The sequence below is a fragment of the Lissotriton helveticus genome, chromosome 4_1 (genome assembly GCF_964261635.1).
Source record: "Lissotriton helveticus chromosome 4_1, aLisHel1.1, whole genome shotgun sequence".
NCBI lineage: Eukaryota > Metazoa > Chordata > Amphibia > Caudata > Salamandridae > Lissotriton > Lissotriton helveticus.
Genome location: NC_136063.1, coordinates 996,663,572 through 996,677,406, shown reverse-complemented (window position 1 = coordinate 996,677,406; position 13,835 = coordinate 996,663,572). Strand labels below are relative to the sequence as shown.

Sequence of the window (13,835 nt, the reverse complement as noted above, 5' to 3'; positions counted from 1 at the left end):
TTCTATCTGGAGAGTCCAAAAGAGTTGCAAAGCTTGTAAAGTGCTCTCTTTGTGATAACATTTTATCAAGAGGTACCAGCAGAAAGTACTGCTGTGGGACAACTTCTATGATTTAAAATTTGAAGACTTATCACAAAAATCTACTAAAAATGCCAATGTGTGATTGTGAGTTTGGAGGGCAATCTACATCAGTGTTAGCAACATCAACACAGGGAGAGAAGATCCCCATGGAAGTGGAGAATCGAACCCAAGATATGGATCCAGACTTTGCACATGTAGCTATGTACTGCGTGGACTGAGGTGCTGTTCTATCTGCAGGAGAGCAGGTCAATTCAGCCATGCGTGTCGCAGCCAAAAACCACCAATTTTAATTTAGCTTTGAACTTTATTTTCTGTACCTTTCACTGAATGCATATTCTATTTTTGAAACCGGTTGTTGCCTCTACATCAACCCCCCCCCCCCAAAAAAGTTTTTAAAAAAAAGTACACAAAAACTAAAAAAATCCAAAATATTTCTACTAAATGGATGATTCAATGAATGTATCTGTACTCTATGGGTTAATGCATAAGTGCATGGGTGGTGCCTGGGTGAATGGATGAGTGCACGAGTAGTGTCTAGGTGATTGCACGAGTGCATGGGTAGTGCCTAGGTAATTGAATGAGTGCATGGATAGTGCTTGGGTGATTGGATGAGTGCATGGGTAGTGCCTGTGTGATAGTATGAATACATGTGTAGTGTCTTGGTGATTGAATGAGTGCTTGGGTAGTGCCAGAGTGATTGGGTGAATAGCGGCTGGGTGAATAGATGAGTGAATGAGTAGTGCCTAGGTGTTTGGACGAGTGCATGGGTAGTGCCTGGGTGATTGTATGAGTGCATGGGGAGTGCCTGGGTAATTGTATGAGTGCATGGGGAGTGCCTGGGTGATTGGAAGAGTGCATGGGTAGTGCCTAGGTGATTTCATGATGGCATGGGTAGTGTTTGGGTGATTGGAAGAGTGCATTGGTAGTGCCTAGGTGATTTCATGATGGCATGGGTAGTGTCTGGGTGATTGGATGAGTGCATGGGAAGTGTCTAAGTAATTGGATGAATGCATGTGTAGTTCCCTGGTGATAGAATGAGTGCATGGGTAGTGCCAGAGTGATTGGGTGAGTAGTGGTTGGGTGAATAGATGAGTGTATGAGTTGTGCCTATGTGATGAGTGCATGGGTAGTACCTGGGTGATTGCATGAGTGCATGGGCAGTACCTGGGTGATTGGATGAGTGCATGGGTAGTGCCTGGGTCATTTTATGAGTGCATGGGTAGTGCCTGGGTTATTGGATGAGTGCATGAGTAGTGCCTGGTTGATTGAATGAGTGCATTGGTAGTACCAGAGTGATTGGTTGAGTAGTAGCTGGGTGAATAGATGAGTGTATGAGTAGTGCCTAGGTGTTTGAATGAGTGCCTGGGTAGTGCCTGGGTGACTGCATTGGTGCATGGGTAGTGCCTGGGTGATTGGATGAGTTTGTGGGTAGTGCCTAGGTAATTGTACAAGTGCATGGGTAGTTCCTGGGTGATTGGATGAGTGCATGTGTAGTGCCTGGTTGATTGAATGAGTGTATGGGTAGTACCCGAGTTCTTGGATGCAGGCATGGACAGTGTATGGGTGGTTCATTGAGAGCATGGCTAATGTGCGGGTGATTGTTTGACTGCATTGGTTGTGCTTGGGTGACTGTATGAGTGCATGGTTATTGCCTGGGTGATTGCATGAGTGCATGGGTAGTACCTGAGTGATTTCATGAGTGCATGGGTAGTTTCTGGGTAATTGTATGAGTGCATCCATGCATGTGTAGTGCCCTGGTGATATAATGAGTGTATGGGTAGTGCCAGAGTGATTGGGTGAGTAGTGGTTGGGTGAATAGATGAGTGTATGAGTGGTGCCTATGTGATGAGTGCATGGGTAGTACCTGGGTGATTGGATGAGTGCATGGGTAGTACCTGGGTCATTTTATGGGCGCATGGGTAGTGCCTGGGTGATTGGATGAGTGCATGAGTAGTGCCTGGTTGATTGAATGAGTGCATTGGTAGTACCAGAGTGATTGGTTGAGTAGTAGCTGGGTGAATAGATGAGTGTATGAGTAGTGCCTAGGTGTTTGAATGAGTGCATGGGTAGTGCCTGGGTGACTGCATTGGTGCATGGGTAGTGTCTGGGTGATTGGATGAGTATGTGGGTAGTGCCTAGGTAATTGTACAAGTGCATGGGCAGTTCCTGGGTGATTGGATGAGTGCATGTGTAGTGCCCGGTTGATTGAATTAGTTTATGGGTAGTACCCGAGTTCTTGGATGCAGGCATGGACAGTGTATGGGTGGTTCATTGAGAGCATGGCTAATGTGTGGGTGATTGTTTGACTGCATTGGTTGTGCCTGGGTGACTGTATGAGTGCATGGTTATTGCCTGGGTGATTGCATGCATGCATGGGTAGTACCTGAGTGATTTCATGAGTGCATGGGTAGTTTCTGGGTAATTGTATGAGTGCATCCATAGTGCCTCCGTGATTGTATGAGTGCATGGCTAGTGCCTGGGGGATTGGATGAGTGCATGGGTAGTGTTTGGGTGATTGGATGAGTGTATGGGTAGTGCCTGGTGATTGAATGAGTGCATGGGTAGTGCATGGGTGAATGGATGAGTGCATGGATAGTATCTGGGTGATTGGATGTGTGCTTAGGTAATGCCTGGGTAATTGTATGAGTACATGAGTAGTGCCTGGTGGTTTTCTGAGTGCATGGTTAGTGACTGCATGATTGGATATGCCTGAGTAGTGTATAGGTGATTGGATGAGTGCATGGGTAGTGCCTTGGTGATTGAATGAAATCATGGATATTGCCTGGGTGATTGTATGAGTGCATGCGTAGGACCTGGGTGATTGAATGAGTGTGTGGGTAGTGCCAGAGGGATTGAGTGAGTGCATGGGTAGTTTCTGGGTGATTCAATGAGTACATGGGTAGTGCCTGGGTAATTGTATGAGTGCATGGATTATGCCTGGGTAATTGTAGGGGTGCATGCATAGGACTTGGATGATTGTATGAGTGCATGGGTAGTGTCTGGGTGAATGGATGAGTACATGTATACTGTACGTTTAACAATTTAATCATTTTTATTTGATAAGTGTAACAGTTAGAATGTAATTTCTGCAAAATAAGTTTTGTTACTGAATTAATCCTGCATCTGTATGTATTAAAGAACAGCCGACTCTTTTGCACAACACCTTCATCAAACTAGACTAATTTGAAATGGCTAATAAGTAAGTGCTACCCAGTTCACTTAATGTATAGTGTGTCTTCTACAGTACAATAGTATTGAGAACACTACTGGAATGTGTGCAATTACCTTGTGTGTCTGAAATTGTGCTATTGTCATTGTTCTTCGAGCGTGTTTAATGCATAGATGTAGGAAATGGTAATAGAGTAAAAATACACTTTATGGTTTCATATTTGCTGAAGTAACTACTTGTTTGTAACTATAACTCATGCCCCACAATACACTGCTTATGACCTCACATATCACATCACTCATAACAAGGTCAGTGACATCACTGATGATATCATCCACAGAATCACTGACGCACCCACTTACACTCCACAAAACCTTTCATGCACCCACTCCCACACATTCATTCACTAGCCCATTCATATACCCAGACCAGTACCTACAAAACCCACTCAATGATTCATAGGTCTACACACTTCCACTCACTCACCCACTCATACACTAACTCCTTCTTGAATACAGCCACTGACAAACCAATCTCTGACTGGGTGCATAAGTGTCAGAGTAGGTATGTGAGTGGGTACATGAGTGTCTGGGTATGTGAGTTGGTGCATGAGTCTCTGTGTGAGTATCTTGGTGGGTCTGTAAGTGTCTCAGTAGGTACATCACTGTCTCAGTGCGTCTCTAAGTCAGTGTGTCAGTGTCTGAGTGAGTCTGTGAGTTGGTGCATCAGTATGAGTGAATATTTGGCGGATGTGTGAGTGTATAAGTAAAACTGTTGGCAATTGTGTGTTATCTCTGTCCTTTGTTCTAAATATTGCCTGTTTCAAAATCTCAAATGTCGATCTGATTATGACAATTCTGTTTACTATCTGTATTTTAAAATTTGCCTTTTATGGATTTTTGGTTTCTTTTTGTTCCGTATACAGGGATAGTTGGTAACATTACACCTTGCTTATTGCACAAATACCAGGGATGTGTACAATGTTTTATATATAAGAGATGTGGATGATTTTGATACTGAGGATATACTTCTTGGTTCGATACAATATCTGTAATCTCGTGTTATAATCTATTTATCTGCCTGGGTATTTCAACTTCATCTCTTTTCTGAGATCTTATCCTGCACTATTTTTTGCACATAATGATAATTGCTGCTATGCTCAATTTTGTACATCCTTTAAATCTTTTTCACGAATGGAGTAAGCTTTTTGCATTTAAGCAGACAGTGTTTTTTATACAACGTATTGTATATGGATTCATCCAGGAATTTTTTCAGTCTATTAAGATTTTAAGGTGAATCATGGTTGGAAATATGTTAACAGCTCAATAGGACTATACATTCATATAAAATTGATATGGTATCTGTATATAATATTCTCCCTTTTTTTGTATATATATTTGCATAGATAAAGGGAACGGTGTCATTTTCATCGGGTAGCAAAAATAATATTGTGAATTTTTATAAAATGTGCAATTTAAAATTGAGCCCGTTTTGAATGTTAAATACATATATTTGAAATCATTGTAGATAGCGATTTTAATATTGTACAATAGCATGTGAAATTACCTATCTGCAATAGTTGTTATTTCCTGAGTCTGTTTTCCAGTTCCATGTTAATTTACTGACCATGTGACTAGATTAGGATGAGGCATATCATTTCAAAAGGGCTACAACCGAACCAGTCTCTATGTGATCAAGGGCTCTCGAGCCCGAAACGCGTCATCTGTCGATTTCTGACTTGGATATTTATGGTTGAATAAAGAACATCTTGCCTGAAAAAAGAGGTTCGCTTCTCCTGCTTCGCCGCCGAGGCTTTGGTGGAAGTGGTTGAAGTGTTTGCTTGATATATATATATATATATCAACGCTCCAGTTTCAAAGAAACTTGCTGCACTCGCGTGGTCCTTTTTAAAATAACTTTATTTGCAAGGACGCATTTCGGCTGTGTGCCTTCTTCTGCTTGCTTCATAAATAAAACGTCACTGGCATGATTGTGCTTTTAAGTTCATACCTGGATCTTTATTGGTCCCTGCACAGAAACTGGAGAGAGGATTAGATGATCACGGGCCAATGGCAATGCCCCATTTCAGATTTTACATATTATAGGCGTACTTCAGCATTTTCAATATTAAGTTCTTTAACTGTATGTCAATGTCAAGGTTCTTTTTCATATTGCACCCGCAGATGGGCACCTCCGAAGCACACACACACATCCTCCTGTACTGGCCATTTATGCTGTGGTGACGGTTATCTAGCGGGACCCCTCGTCAAACCGTCAGGGTTCTCAGCTCGTCACGTAGGAGTCGGTAGATAGCCGTAACTCCAACAGTCTGTATGCCTGTCAACAATATCGACGTTTCATGCCAGGATTCCCTTCAGGCGTTGCAGAACGCCATGTAAATAATACTTCTCTCCATAGTTCACCTTAAGGCGCAGCTGCACTCTTCACGACGGGTTGCATGCACGCAACGTGCTGAGAACCCTGACGGTTTGACGAGGGGTCCCGCTAGATAACCGTCACCACAGCGTAAATGGCCAGTACAGGAGGATGTGTGTGTGTGCTTCGGAGGTGCCCATCTGCGGGTGCAATATGAAAAAGAACATTGACATACAGTTAAAGAACTTAATATTGAAAATGCCGAAGTACGCCGATAATATGTAAAATCTGAAATGGGGCATTGCCATTGGCCCGTGATCATCAAATCCTCTCTCCTGTTTCAGTGCAGGGACCAATGAAGATCCAGGTATGAACTTAAAAGCACAATCATGCCAGTGACGTTTTATTTATGAAGCAAGCAGAAGAAGGCACACAGCCGAAACGCGTCCTTGCAAATAAAGTAATTTTAAAAAGGACCCCGCGAGTGCAGCAAGTTTCTTTGAAACTGGAGCGTCGATATTTGGCATGGACCCACTTCCGTGTGTGCATGCAACCCGTCGTGGAGAGTGCAGCTGCGCCTTAAGGTGGACTATGGAGCGAAATATATATATATATATATATATATATATATATATATATATATATATATATAGCACAAGAACATGCACACACTATGCACAGCATAAAAACGAGCCCTCCAAGCAAACATCAGGTAAGTAAATGTATTCATTCGGCAGACAAAGCTTAATGCATTTTGACCCCAAGTGGGTCATAAGCTGATACGAGGGTCCTGGGTTTAAGTGAGCTTTAGTCTTCAGCACTGAAGAAGGACTACGAATGCAAAACATATCATTTAAAAAACTGTTAAAGAATGTTTTTTCACCATCAGGGGCCAGGTGAAATTTGTCATATTGAGTACTCCTAATAATACATTGCATATGCCCTCTATTAGATAATGTGCTAATTTTTTGAGTCCCAGCCCAAATTATTGTCATTCATCGGACTACAGTGTCCATAATGCTTTGCAACTGACTTCAAAAGCATCATAATGTCCTTCACTTTTAAACCTTGAACTTCATGCCTTGATAATTCTAAATAAGATGAAAAATGCCCCATTCTTGCCCCAAAAGGAGTAATTCCATGTCAGGCTAGGCAGTAATAAATCTTCATTTGCCTCCAAGGCAATGCACCTTGTGTGCTCATTGTTATCATTCTCCATGTGGCTGCCTGTAAATTGATTATCTCCGTATGAACGTGCAAGACTTCAATGACTCCCGCAAACCCTGTCTGCTTCTTAAATGTCAAGAATTCCTCAACCTGCAGGTCTCCTAGCAAAATCAGTGGCAGAGCCTCCTGTATTTTGAAGTGGCACCATCCTGGTAAAATCCTTCTTTTCAGATTCAATGCAGCCGGCGGACATCCCTTTCCATATGTATCCAAATGTAATTGTCACGCAAAGGAGCCCAGCCTGACGGGTTGGGGTTTGTGGGCGACGTCACCACCAAAAAATAGCGCAAGTACATTCACACAATATTCCCAGCGTGAAAACAAGCCCTACAGTTAAACGTCAGGTTCTGCCTACCGTTCCAATGAAGGCACCCTTGTGCCATGGTGTAAGGGTACCACATACATTACACAGTATCATGAATTATTTGTGCAGGAAAGGGTCACCTTCTTTCAGAAAAATAATCTTTATAAGTAAGGCCAATACAACTCCAAACCCTTGATAAACCTGGTCCCTAGCCTGGGCTGGGAGTAGTGGTGCATGGTGTCAGGTTCAGCCTCACAGTGAGGGTGTTCCACCGCAGGATTGAAGGGGATGTCAAATTAATGTTATTGTCTGGATTTTGAATCTGATCCAGCTTAAGTTAGACAGGTGCTCGGAATTCACATGGTCTGATTTAGTAAGTGGTTCCAACTTCTCCTTTCCTGTCACGAATGATAGTAGCATGCCAACGAGTTAGCTTTCATCTCTGTGCCTTATGAAGCTCATATTGTCTCAATCCCCCTGATGGGTAGTATGCATTGCAAAGGGAGACTAAGTTTGCCCATCAAAGTGGGATGGAGAAGGAAATATCATTCTTTGCAATGCATTAGTATTCAAATTTGATTTAGAAAGAACAATGCTGTGGCTGTGTGTGCCTGTCAAAATGTTTTTTCAAGAGGAACTGTACCACTAATCTTTTTATTTCATCTTCTTTATTTCTTACATCAGCACCCAAGGGCTTGAGGGCATTGGAGGGCAAAGACATTGCCACCACTGTTGTCACAGTTTGTACCACCACCAACCCAGCAATGCTGCAGCAGAAGTGTCTGCTGGCCCCAGTAAATCCTGTTCATTATTATTTCTTACTTTTATCTCTTCCCATTAGTAAAATATTATGGCCTTGTCTATTTTTTTATGTCTCCTTTTTTTCAACCCTTCTATCTAATATTTATTACCTGTGCATTATCTTGTTTCTCTATATTTCCTGTTAATGTATCTGACTTTCTCCATTCTTTAGCCTTCTTCTGCTCTCTTTTTAGTAAGCTTTCCCTCACCCATCTGTTATATGTCCTGTAGTATTGTAAGAATAAGAAAACCGATTTTTGGTATGATGAAGATGATTGCAGGCCCATGTTAACAATTATTCAGCAGGTTCCAAAGCAGTGCAGCTAGGCAGGAAAGGAAATACAGCCCATTGCTATCCAAGACCATATGTCCTTCATTGGCCATCCCTTCCTCCCCTTCATTGCACTTCAGTCTCATCCTTTCATAGTCCTGTCCCTCCAATAGGTGGAAAACGTTTTTGGTTGACTTGACTACCTGGCTTTTCTAACATGTTTTCAACCAACAACCCTCCCAAAGTGATAGTTTTGATAGAAGATACTGCTAACCAAACTGTAGTGAGATATTACTATTGTGCTTTGTGCAAAATAATAATTACTTAGGTGGTAAATCAGGTATCTAAGATAGGTAATTCATGTTTTCTTCCTAGCTGTATAGACTAACAATGCCACAGCCAGTGCCAGCAGCGAGGCTATGGAGGAGGCCCAAATAATTGAAGGGGGAGGAGTCCTGACTTGGTCAAGTGGTAAGTCATCTTGCTTGCTTATTGAACAATTTATTATACTATATTTTTTAAGCAAAGTTGATATTCCACTCATCACCGTCACCTCCCTGCCCACAGCATTTTGCCACCTGTGACCTAAGTGCAGCATAGTTGTATTTGGCACTGCAGTGTTGGCTGTGCAATCTGCATCTGCTTCAATAAGTGAGGCATTATGAAGTTTGCAATGCAAATTTAGGACAAAGGGAAGGTGCTGTGTGCCGCTGTTGTTTTGAAAGAAACTCAATAAAAAAGAAGAACCTTCAAAGAACTTACATCTTGTTGATTTGTTCATGTTGTGCACCTTCCCTTTGTCCTAAATTTCTATTGTTAATAGGCATCTCTCAGCAGCAGATGCTGGAAGTTGTTGCACTCAAAGTAAATACTTTTGAAACTAAGCGAAGTGATTGTGCTTGACCTGGGTCTGCTGCTGTGTTCTTATGTTGTTCAAGTTTGCAATGCATTACAAACCAAAAAAAGGTATTCATCCCACTGCCCACTCATTCAGCTACTACTTTTACTTCACTCCATCTTTCTTTCCTTCGTCCCAGCCTACCAAAATATTGTAAATTCCTTTCTTGGCATGTGCCACATTTTTCTGCTCAAGTGATTCCTATTTCATTACTTCCATGATGGATTTATGCTGTTCTGATTTTTGTCTTTCAGTATTCGTCAAACACAGTGATTGACTAAGCAAAAGTGTAGGACATGATCAGTGGCACCCCACTATTCTATAGCTGAACCTTTACCTGGCTTAATGCCTCTCACTTATCTTGCAGTAGAGTAACTTTCACCACTGCCACGTAAAGGTATTTGTTGAAAATAATTTGTGGTGGAGGGAGAGGCCATAGTATAGCTTGGGACTAAGTGGCTGATTTAGAGCTTGGCGGATGAGATACTTAGTGACAAATACACCATATAAAATATATCCTTTTCCCTTCCTTGTACTGCAGTGATGTTTACTCAGGCAGACAGGAATATCCATTATATGTGACGTGTGGCAGAGTATTCATCTGCTTCTTCTAAGTTTGGAGTCATGGTAAATTTGAGGAGACAGTCCAAACAGAGCATGGTTTTTGGAATTAATTATAATAAGTTAATAAATCATCCATTACAGCTCCCCAAAAGCATGCTGCATACTGCAGAGATTAGCAGACTCACTAGCTAATGCTGCACATCAAGATAATTTACACAAAGGGGCACATTAGGATCCGCCCGCCACCCTAACGGAGAACGGGACTGCCCGCCATAAGGGCGGGGGTCCCGTAGGGGGAATTAGGATGTGCCCGCCACAGTGGCGGGCACATCCTACATGTTTTGCATTGTGGCGGGCGGTGCTCTCTGCACCGCCCGCCACAATGCAAAACATCAGTGAAGGCATTTGCATATGCAAAGCGGCAGGCACCGCACGGTGCCTGCCGCTTTGCATTTGCAAATGTGGGGGGGTATCATAGGTACCCCCCCTTTCCTCCCCCTGAACTGGCCTCACCTGAGGGCCCCGCAGGGGGCCCCCCCGCAGCAAACACCGCCTGCCTTTCCGTGGCGGCTTTGCCGCCGTGGAAAGGCCCCTGTCAGTCGCCATCGTAATATGGCTGGCGGTGTGCATTGGACACCGCCACCATATTATTCCATTACCGCCGAGTACGACCGAGTCGAGAGGTTTATGAACGCTGCACTGTGCTTCTTCGTTCTAAGCGATTGAGTCGCCACCGATTTATTCTAGATAAATAAATATATATCACATTTGGATGTAGTCAAATGCAGCAGTCTATTGGTTGGACATTTTTGTCTGTTTAGGCTTCAATACCTCCGGCTGGAGGCTTTTGATGTATATGTGCAACTTGTCCTGATGATGGTCCTATGGATTTGCTTTAACCGACGAGGGACCGAAACGTCGACGCACAACACCGTTTTGTTTTCATTTGTACCATTGTTTGTGTGATGTTACAATGAATATAATATGTTCAGATATAATCCTATCCACATGGTAGCTGGATTTTCCATGTAAAGAACATGAGGTGTCAAATACTACGAAAAACAAAATCTGTACATTGTGTAGTATTTTTGTTGCCTGGTCATTTTTGATAAAGAAAAACAATGCATAAAAATAAATAACAGTAAAAGACTGTATCCTCCTTGCTTTTTTATATGAATGTTAGATCACTGCTGTGACTAAAAGAGTTTTGAAGAAAACTATTTAAATAACTCCTACGGGGACAATTTGTAATTGTGTTATTGATTATACCCAGTCCTCTCTGGATTATTGGGTGGCTCTGTCTTGTTTGACGCCACAGTGGCGGGCACATCCTACATGTTTTGCATTGTGGCGGGCAGTGCACTCTGCACCGCCCGCTTCAATGCAAACCATCAGTGAAGGCATTTGCATATGCAAAGCGGCAGGCACCGCGCGGTGCCTGCGGCTTTGCATATGCAAATGTGGGGGGGTACCATAGGTACCCCCCTGTTCTCCCCCTGAGCTGGCCCCACCTGGGGGCCCGCAGGGCCCCCCCGCAGCAAACACCGCCTGCCTTTCCGTGGCGGCATTGCCGCCGCGGAAAGGCCCCTGTCAGTCGCCTTCGTAATATGGCTGGCGGTGTCCATTGGACACCGCCACCATATTATTCCATTACCGCCGCGGTCGCAAGGCGACCGCGGCGGTAAAGCGGCGGACGGTCCTTCCGTCCGCCGCACTCCCCCCGCCATCCTGATGCGGTGGGGGGAATCTGGGCATAGGTGTCGGGCGGATTGCCACCGCCAGGCCGGCGGTGGCTACCGCCTGACTGGCGGTGGCAATCCGCCCGACATCATAATGGGCCCCTTAGTGTCTGTTTGGTTTCACTATGAAATCCTTAAAATGAAAACAAAACACTTTTTTATTCTGGTGGTATAATATTCTGGCTTAATTCCTTGCAGTCAGTGCTAACGTTATATGATGCATGTGTGGGAAAATTGTGACCCTGTGACTAATCACATAAAAATTCCAATGGCCCTAAGGTACCAACAATGTTCTGCTACTGTGCCAATAGAAACAAGTGTTTGCACTGAGCATTACAATTTGTGTTTTTCAGGTTTTATTCTTTCATGATGTAGCTACTCCTGGAGTTGAAGGTGAACCCCGGAGGGAGATATCTGCTTGGCTACGAAGCCAGAGGATGGAGGCCATTGTGGCTGAATTCCTTTGGAAGGTGGCTTTGGAGGAAGAGGAGGAGGCACATACCTTCACTCCTCCTGCCAGCCTGGCCCACCTGCATCCTGGCCACACCATTGCCACCAGCAACCAGTGTCCACCATTGCCACCCAGAGGAACACCACCCACCCCATTGTTATCATCTACTACATCAGGCCACCTCCTCTATGTTGCCCTACGTGAGTTGGCGCTGATTCTTATAGGCCAGCAGAACCTGGCTTAAGAAGTAGCTTGCTTACACACCTGTCTAGATGCCTTTTGAGCCCTTATTTAACAGACTTTTTTTGATGGAAAGGACTGTTTTGTTGTGGGTGGAAAGGATAGGAATTGGGAATTAAAGTTGGGGAACGGACAGTATTGATGGGACACTGGGGCTGTTTGTTTGGGGAGAGGGGTGGGCCTGTTGTGAGTTGATAGTGTGGCTTTCTTTGTAAAAATATTAAAAAAAATCTTTCTAATATGCATAATGAATGAATGAATGAATGAATATGGGACTTCTATAGCGCATGGCTGCCCGGAAGCGTCCCAGCGCTGAGATTGCGGACAAACACCTGAGGATAGAAGCAGAAGAGGAAAGGTTATTGCGGGAAGAGGTGGGTTTTGAGAAGTTTTCGGAATCTCATATGATTAGGTTCAGACCGGAGTTGGATTGGAAGAGAGTTCCAGAGGGTTGCGGCGATCACCGAAAAACGGCGTCCACCGGTTCGAGCTCTTTTAATTCGGTGAACCTTAGCCAGGTTGCCTTGCGCTGAACGTAAGGGTCTGTTAGGTATGTATGGGCAGATCATAGATTTAAGCATTGGGGGTCCTTGATTTTGCATGGCTCTGTGGGTGGTACATAAGGTTTTGAATTTGACCCTGTCTCGGATCGGCAGCCAGTGCAATGTCTTTAGGGCAGGTTTGGCTGAAACTCTACGGGGGGTTCCCGTGAGTATCCTTGCAGCGGCATTTTGTGTTCGCTGTAGGACATTGAGCGTAGCTTCAGGGGCGGCCAAAAAAAGGGCATTGCAGTAGTCTAATCTAGACAGTATTAGACCTTGCATGAGCATTTTTTGTGAGGTTGCAGGGAGTAGTGGAAGAATCTTCCTGGTTGATTGAAGTAGACCAACACAGGTGCCGGCTATTTTTTTTGCTTGTGTTGTCATGGAGAGGTTTTGTTCCAGCCAGAAGCCTAAACATTTAATTTCGGACTTGGGCTGGGGAAGGGGTCCTAGGCATGAAGGCCACATAGCAATGGGGAGGGACGGTGGTTGGTGTCCCAAGAGCATAAGCTCGGTCTTTGAGCCGTTGAGCTTAAGCCTTGAGTTGGACATCCAAACGTATATACCTTCTAGGCAGTCATGGAGGTTTTTGATTTTTTCTTCTTCGAGTGAGAATGATACGATCATTTGGGTGTCATCAGCGTAAGTGACGGCTTTTATCCCAAATGGGGTGACCACATCCTCCAGGGGGGCCATGTATGTGTTAAACAGTGTAGGGCTCAATGAAGAGCCCTGTGGAACCCCACACTGGAGGGAAAGGATATCTGATCGCATGTTCCCTTCACAGACCTGGAAGGTACGGTTTTCTAGGAAAGATGAGAGCCAACAAAGTGCTGTGTTTCTCACTCCTAGCTCAGATAGTCGCTGGATTAGAATCTTGTGGTTGACCGTATCAAATGCAGCGCTTAGATCCAGGAGGAGCAGTAGAACCGATCCCCCTGAATCCAAGATGCATCTGGCCTCCTCTACCACTTTCAGGAGGGCTGTCTCAGTCCCCTTGCCTGGACGGAAGCCTGTTTGTGAGGGTCGAAGGAGGTTATTGGATTCGAGGAAGGCTGACAATTGCTGGTTGACTGCCTTCTCTGCGATTTTACTCATGCCAGGCAAGAGAGAGATCAGTCGAAGGTTGGTTAGATCTGAGGGGTCATGGCCTGGTTTTTTCGGTAGTGCCT

General features: G+C 44.1%; 1 long non-coding RNA gene across 1 annotated transcript; it reads left to right on the top strand.

The window, feature by feature from the left end:
* The first annotated feature begins 7,866 nt into the window (after window positions 1-7,866).
* LOC144827401 (uncharacterized) lies at window positions 7,867-12,249 on the top strand. The gene is made up of 3 exons (XR_013610169.1): window positions 7,867-7,951; window positions 8,605-8,700; window positions 11,784-12,249. It is a non-coding gene; the product is annotated as an uncharacterized LOC144827401 (long non-coding RNA).
* The last annotated feature ends 1,586 nt before the right edge of the window (window positions 12,250-13,835 follow it).